This window comes from Dermacentor silvarum, chromosome 5 (genome assembly GCF_013339745.2).
Source record: "Dermacentor silvarum isolate Dsil-2018 chromosome 5, BIME_Dsil_1.4, whole genome shotgun sequence".
In the NCBI taxonomy this organism is placed as follows: domain Eukaryota; kingdom Metazoa; phylum Arthropoda; class Arachnida; order Ixodida; family Ixodidae; genus Dermacentor; species Dermacentor silvarum.
Window position 1 is genome coordinate 3861695 of NC_051158.1, and position 8325 is coordinate 3870019.

The following is an 8325-nucleotide window of genomic DNA, read 5'->3' on the forward strand; positions in this document are numbered from 1 at the left end:
TATCTCACGACAAGAAGAAATAAAAAGGAAAGAAAAAAAATCAAGAAGAAAACAAAAGAAAGCACGTCACATTATGGCGTTAATGCGTCGAATGAGTCACTGTGCAATAGCATATAGAGCGGCAAAGCGTTCCAGTCTGTAATGGGTTGCGGAAAAAATGAAAACCTGAATGTATTAGTACGTGTTCTAAATGGTGTTAGCGATTCAGCATGACAATTTCGAGTCAGTCGTGACATCAGAGGTTGAATGTACGGAGCAGGGTCTAATGCGAGGTGGTTGTTTTTCAAGTGAAAAAGAAACTTTAATATCAGAATTTTGCGACGAGCTTAAGTTCCTGGATAATATTTTGTTGCATCATAAGAGTTGGGGAGTCCGTCATGCGGTATTTAGAAAAGATAAACCGAATGGATTTACGTTGAATCCTTTCTAGAGCATCAATGTTTTTCTTAGTGTGTGGGTCCCAATAATACATGCATGTTCGAGTGCAGGTCTAATGATTTAATTATAGGCCAACAGCTTGACGGATGGAGGGGCTTGAAGTTTATATCTGAGGAAGCATAGCTTGCGGAAGGCGGATGCGCATATGTTAGATACGATGTTATTCCAACTGAGATTCTTTGTTATTGTTACGCCAAGGTACCTATATTCTCTGACTTCTTTGAGTAGGTGAGATGATAGCATATATGGAAAGGAGAAGTAATTTTTCTTTCTGGTTACATTCATGTACACTGTTTTCTTTTTTCAGAGTTTAGCTTCATACCCCATTCGTTGCACCATTGATAAACGTTACTCACGCATTTGTTTAGAAGCACCTGAACGTCTACGCTATCAATTTTCTTAAACATAACACAATCGTCAGCGAAAAGCCTTATTTCGACAGGTTCAGGCATAACAATAACAATGTCATTATAATATATTAAAAAAGCAATGGTCCTAAAACACTTCCCTGAGGAACACCTGATGTAACCGGAAGTTTGGATGAGGAGTAACCGTTTATATTAACGAACTGTGTGTGATTAGATAGGTAGGCGGGAACCCAATCCACAATAAAACTTGGAAGGCCGATATGTTTAAGTTTGAAAATGAGTTTAGCATGAGGAACTAAATCAAAGGCTTTCTTGAAGTCATAAAAAATAACATCCATTTGCCCGGATTTATCTAGAATAGATGCGAAAGTATGTATGACTGAGACCAATTGAGTAACAGTGGAAAAACCCTTCCTGAAACCATGCTGAAAAGGGGTTACTATATTCATATTGTTTAGAAAGTCAGTGATATAGTTGGCTACGATATGCTCAAGAATTTTGCAACAGGACGAAGTGAGAGATATGGGGCGATAATTTGAGACCAGTGACTTATCCCCTGTTTTGAATACTGGCACGATTCGCGCTGTTTTCGAATCACTGGGTATGCTAGATTAACGTAGGGAAGCACGGAAGATGATTACAAGAAAACTGGCAACCATCTCGGCATATCGACACAGAAACGCATTTGGGATATTACCAGGGCCTGGTGAAGTTTTAGTTTTAAATTGAGAAGCATAGACACCACGCCTGATAATGATACGATGTAGGAGTCAGGATGAAATACTAAAGTGTTTGTAAACTAGTGAAGAGTCACAAAGAATTTCTGAACAAGGAACGACTGAACTTGCGTTTATATCTTATTCTTTTTAAAATTGAACCTGCTAACCAGAATTTTCGTAGATGAAGATCAGTGTCTCGAAACGTCGTTCCACATTGACGTAATGCCAAACAAATTTGCCAATACCCCCCATTTGCCGATCTCACACGTCCTTCGCATACACCAATTCTGAAGAGGAATCGGTGTACGCGAATCTTTCATGACGCTGCAAGGTAATTTCGCATTACGACAAAAGACTAGACTCCCTGCAACATTTAGAGAGGAACACCTGCCTTTGCAACCATGCTTGGCCTTGACGACAAAGCGTCACTATAGCATATAGAAGAGGCAAACCATAGCACCCGACATGCTTCACCTTGCAGTTCGCATCACACGATAACAGTGCGTTGAGAGACGCGCAGAGAAATTCAGGGGCGAACGCCTCCCGCAGCATCTATCATTATCATCAAATGTATACAATGCGCACGCGCGCTCGTTGGCACCGAAACCACTGAGGCTTACCACAATCCCCAAATTTCAGATTGAACAATAGGCTATCAAATTGGCGGCACAGCAATGGGCTCAGGTTTGCGAAGAAGCGCATGGTCATCTTAGCACTAAAGAGACCAGGCAATTGCTCCAGCACCTGCTTGACCCTACCACATATAGGACGCACAATAATCACCAGTTGAATAAACTGCTACATAAACATGCAGCGGACCTGCCGACATTGTTCAGTAACCTGGTAACTCCCATATATCTCGCTCTCTAGGAAGGAAGAGGATATTGTAGATTGCTTGATCCTCAAGAGACACAAAGTTGTTCTTGGAGTTCCAACTAGAACATCCACACAAAGGGTGATGGCCACAGCCACAATCAACACCCTTCAAGAATTAACTTAAGCTCATCTATTATCGCAATGCCCCTCTGAGGCTGGGCTTGAGATCCTGAGACTTCACTACCATTCAACGAGAACGAGTGACATCAACTTCCTCCAAACATCAACGGCCAATATCACATCCAGCCCCTACCAAGAAACATGCAGCCCGAATTTCACATCAAACACCAGACAATATCAAGACAAGGCGCTATAATGCAGCTATGGACAGGCAGAAGGATTCCACTATGTGGACGCCGCAGACTACACCATCGTTGTGCTCTGGCGGTCGTAGACAATCAGGCAACACTGTTCGCTCAGCATCAGTCAAGAGCACCTTCGCAGGCGACGCTGAAGAGGCCACCATTAACCTCGCATCTGCGCTACGTGATTGCGATGTCATCATCAATGACTGCAAGACTGCTATCCGGAACTTGAGTAGCAGCTACATTACTAACTTCGCGCACTCTCTATACTTCTCGATCACAAATCAGAAAACGGCATTACTGTCATCTGGACTCCAGCACATCAAGGACTCCAAGGCAATGAAATGGCTCAAGCCGCTGCTTGAGGATTCCCGGACCGAGTGGCCGCTAATGTAGGCACGAATCTAGAACCCTATGACTCACAACAACACACCAATAAAGTGACACTCAACACATTCCATGAGATTTGCACACATACAGACACCAACGCGTAAAGTATCTGCCTCTCTGTGCGTAGCATGCTCCGGAGAGAATTATAGTGGCGTCAGCTGCAAACTAGACTTTTCTTATCCTGCGCACTTTGCACTCATTCTTTCCCGTCACATACCCGACACCTAAGTGTCGCTTCTTCCCCCAGCAGATCACTCTCATATCATGTAGCAATGCCCCCACCAAATCTCCCCTCCATGCGCCCTCAAACGATTAATTAGTGGTGAGGAGCTGTGGGAGACTGTCCTGCGCAGCTCCGATCTTACCCTACAGGACCGAATCCTGAGGAGGGCTGAGGAGGTTGCGGAGGCCTACCATGACATGTAGATGGATGTCTATCCACATAAGGTGGTGATGTACAACAGATGAGACTGGAGTACAAAGGCCTCCCTCCCCCCTCCCCCGGCCCCTTCCCTTTTCTTAAAAGGGAAAATAAAACATCGTGGGCCCTTCCGCTCCGTGAAGATGGTGAACCAGCGAAGCGGAAACATGCGGCCCCAGTGTTTATCACTGGGTTAACCCCGAGGGTTCATTAAGTTTTTTCTCAATTATGAGGTTACACATGTGATGATTGTGGACGTTCGTCACTAATTTGTCTGACTTAGGCCGAGAAAGGACACGCAAGAAACACTAGTAGGCAAAAAAATGTTTTTTTTTATCTGTCGCAAACGATGGGCAACGAAAAGGAAAGGAAAAGAAAATATTAACCGGAGTTCATGGCGTTGCGTCCTTAAAAAACCCTCAGCAATTTGGCCATTATGGACGCCTTTCTTACTGTTTTAATTTTGATTAGTTATTACAGTTAGCACGAGTTAGTCGTAGGCTCGGTTTGAGTGGTGAATTAAATTTTATGCGTAAGTGTGAAATGACTCATTGAGGGAAATTCAGCTCCGCAGACGTGAAAACTCGGGAGGTGAGAAGCCTGTAGTGATGCGCCGGTAATGGGCTCATTCAAGCCTTAAGCAATGCCTCATAACCCCGTAAACTAGGGAGCCTACACCGTAAACGACCCCGAAAACTTACGCCAGCAGCGAAGTAAAATACACTTGGTTACTGCAATATTAGCTGTTTTTGTCTGTTTGAGCTCTGCGCCACCAGGTGGCAGCACCATACAGGCCGCTCACGTTTACGGTTCCGCCAACACGCCGCAACGCCCGGTACGGCTGCGTTTACCCGATTACCGGACAAGCTACACCTCTCTATTGACCGGGCGCTCTGCTCCCAACTTCACCAATCGCTCGGAAAGCGAAAAGTTCCGAGAAGGTGCACAGGTGAACACAAATCCAAAAAACAACTAATAATATTCGCGCTGCATCTCACGCCGCGCGTTAAAAATCGGCAGCGCCTTTTTTCTTCTTGAATATTTTATCCAGTGAGCTGTTTCCATGCGCTTTGTTTGCGATTAGACGGAAAAGCGGTCCACACGCGATGGAAAAGCGCGCATGGTCGACCGACGACACGGTAGTCATGTCGCCTGCAAAAACGGAGTTCGGCTTCGCCACACAGTTTTGGTTGCTTGCCAGGTAAGATGGCGGACCTACGCGCAACTCTGCTCCCGTAGAGAGTATATACAGTATCTCTAGAGCGCATAAGTTGCTTCGCACCTAAAACAAAACACCATCACACATCAAGCTTCACGCCGCAGACAGATGCACGCGACGCTCAGTCCAAAGAAAGACAGGAAGCTGGCAACCTAGCCCCGTGCAACAACAGCCATAACCGTTGGACAAATAAAGTTTATTTCTATCCTATCCTTCAGACAACCAGTCCTACACAAACGAGTTCACAAGACCGTCTCAGAGTTTGGCTCGTGACAGCTCGCTTGTCGTTGCGCGGTACGGTCGTCTAGGCCTGCCGAGGCCGAGGTAGCACGGTTGCTGCGGCTGGGACCATCGCCGGCACATGGCTTCGCTACCGCATGCAACGCCTGCCTACGTTGAGGACACCACTGCGATGTCCGGCCGCAACTCATGAGGACCGCGACCCATGGTCGACCCACGCGGTCAGCACCTCGGTAGGCATCGACCAAGAACGGCCCTCAGCAACTGCGCCCTGGCAAGAGCCGCTCAGCTGGCTTCGTCCTTGGCCCCAGCACAGGCCTCCGCATATGGCCCGGGTAGGCACGCCTTGGTCACTCGGCCGCAGCAGGATCAATGGCAGAAGCTCTTCTTCGAAAGCGTCGCGCTCGCCCTGTCTACACCGTGGCTTCACCGCTCCGAGCTCCTCCGCCCGTTCTGATGATGATGATGATGATGATGCCTCAACACTTGTCACAACGCACTGAGGGGGATAGGCCACGAACCGGGTGGTATTATGATAGAAATTTAAAATAAATTAATTTATAAATACATAAGTGTAAGAATAAAAATAAATGACTAATTGAAAATGAGAAATAAAGCAACCATAAAAGAATTAAGTAGTCTATACTAAGTTAGTCAGCCTTGCCTGAATTGGAATGGTAATATGAATTTAATAATAAATTAAATACAGCAAAGGAAATACGTAGATTTTGAATAGTAATAATCATAATATAATTGTGGTTTTGTTACTTTACTTCTTGAATTTACTAAAGCTATAATTTATTGAAGGATAAATAAAGCAATCACGTAAAAATGGGAAAATGTTATTAAGGCAATCTTTTTGTGTCACATAGAAAATTATAAATGGCTCGGCAAACATTCCCGTGGCCATATCCTAACACCGTGGCTCCAATTGAGAGTAAAACTGAACTGCTTAACGGCAGTCCTAGATTACAAAGTTGGATTTCTAAACATCGTTGTCGATGATTAGAAAACCGTCGACAGGATAATAAAAAGTGATCGATAGATTCTGGTTCATTACAGAGGTAGCATAATGGTGATGCCGCCAGACCACATCTGTGCAAGTAAAAATTTAGTTGTGGAATACGGCAACGCAGTCTTGTAAATGTTACTTCGAATTGCCGGTTGGGACGCCACTGTCGATTCCAAAAATAATTTAGATGTATAAAGTCTGTTGATTTTGCTAGTGCGAGGCTTTTCTAGTCTTCAGTCAAAGAAAACTGACTATATCTGGCTGCAGTGATATACGCAGTTGCCGGCAGCACAGATATCGCCGGACCCTTTAAAGAAGTTCGTGCTAAAGAATCAGCTATTTCATTAAGTTGGATGTTTCGGTGGCCTGGTACCCATACTAAATGAACTAACTTTAAGTGGGGAGGAACTAATGTATAATACGCGTTTAAAGCTGTCAAATTTGTAGATGCGTTAAGCGCGCTGCATACAGAAAGTGAATCTGTGACAATAATAACTTTTGTAACATGTAGCGGTAACTTTCGCAATGCAAGAATTATTGCCAGAAGTTCGGCCTGAAAAATTGTTGTTTAATCTGGCAGGCGAAGTGAAAAAGATCAATCGAGGGATAGTGATTATATTCCCACGCCTGCCTTCTTCACGAGGAAGCATCAGTCGCTACTACATTCATTGGGAAATGGGCCAAATAATCTTCCAAAATGGCATGCAAATAGGTTGGTGGCAGCATTTTTGCGTAATTGGGGAAAATATCCGCAAATTCTATTTTAAAGGAGAATGTGGACCTATCAAACGGCATGATTTCCCTAATGCGAACATTTAAAGGTGGTAATTGTGCCTGCACAAATACAACCTGTGGGGTATGTAACCGAGGCCACGTGATCTCAAAAAATGAATTTTTCTCCCCGTAGCACTTCTATTCTTTCGTTTTGTTCTTTTTTTTTTTCTTCCAGCTCCCGTGCCATCTGCCCTCAGCTCGCCTTCTTCGCTTCGGTTTCCGGTTTCTTCGAACATGCAATTCTACTGAGTCCACAAGTTGCGGCGTAGACGTGAAAAAAAATTATGAAAAGGAATAGTGTGTTCTTTCCCCACAACACACACGTTCCGCTGCGACAGAGAGAACGATGTCAAAGAGGTTCGATGTCTCGAGTTTGCTCGGCGGCGTGGTTAGCAGCATTCGCCCGTCATTGCCGCTTGCGATTCTTCGAAACTAAATTGCTTCAAAATTAAATCTGCTCGTTACGCAAGACAGTGAATGGCTGATACCCCCGGAAACGCGGTCTCCCCATTAAGACGACATAAAAGAAGTGAAATTCTGCGCTGGAAGGATGAGCGGCAACGCAGCCAGCTATATGGAAGAAGACGGCGACGACGAACGCGGGAGCAGCGCACGAGCGCGTGCCGAGCACGAGCACGAGCGCAACCCGAGGGGCGCCAACCAGCCAGCTGCCGAAGAAGCTGATGATGATAATTTTCTGCACACAGGCGACTTCGCCTAGCCATATTGACCCTTTTCGCGGCAATCCCGTGGGCGCTGCCATGTTTGATCACGTGGTGACGCGTCCATTGCTTGCCTCAGCCGCCTCCGTTACCTCCACGTTTACAATGCAAGCGCGTGACGCCGGCGCGGCGCAGCAAACCGCTGTTTCGACGCGTATCGTAGACGGTGACTGCGTGCACGACACGGATCTTTCAGAGCTCATTACGCCTTGTCCAAACGGCGTGAGCAGCGTATACGGCGCTTGTACTAAAAGCAGGGCTAGAAATGTATTCCAAGCTGTCCAAACTTTCCGCTTATGAATTCAATCGGTATCAGTGTGCTCTGCATTCTTTATTTGGCAAAAATTTTGAACCAGCGGCTTGTAATATTTCTGACTCAGTAAAGTTCCTCGGTGCGGTCACTATCGGATTGTTTATTTTCAGTGTAATCACTCGATCGCGGGTGTGCTCTGTTGCGATAAACTTGTTCTTGCTGTGCACAAAGCTTGGAATTTAAATGTTCTGTACTTTGCGGCAGCTCGTAGCAAAGAAGTGTTGTCGCTAGTCCCTCGCTTACTCTGTGGACTGTCACGAAACGTTCAGCTTCCAACATTCGCGTCTTGTCGGTGTAGTCGCAGTCACTCATGTTTCGGCACATTGATTCAAGTGTGCGCCCATTCACTTACTATTGATACGTTGGCGATAGGGTGGGCATAAGTTTGAGTGCGAGTTGGGATGGGTGAGTGTAGATAACGTGCGAGAAACTTACTATTCTAGTAAGTGGCGCTACTTCCTTTTCTAACGAGTGGTAGTCCCTCTTAAATACCGACGTTCCGGAGTTAATTGAAAGTCCTTTCTTTGG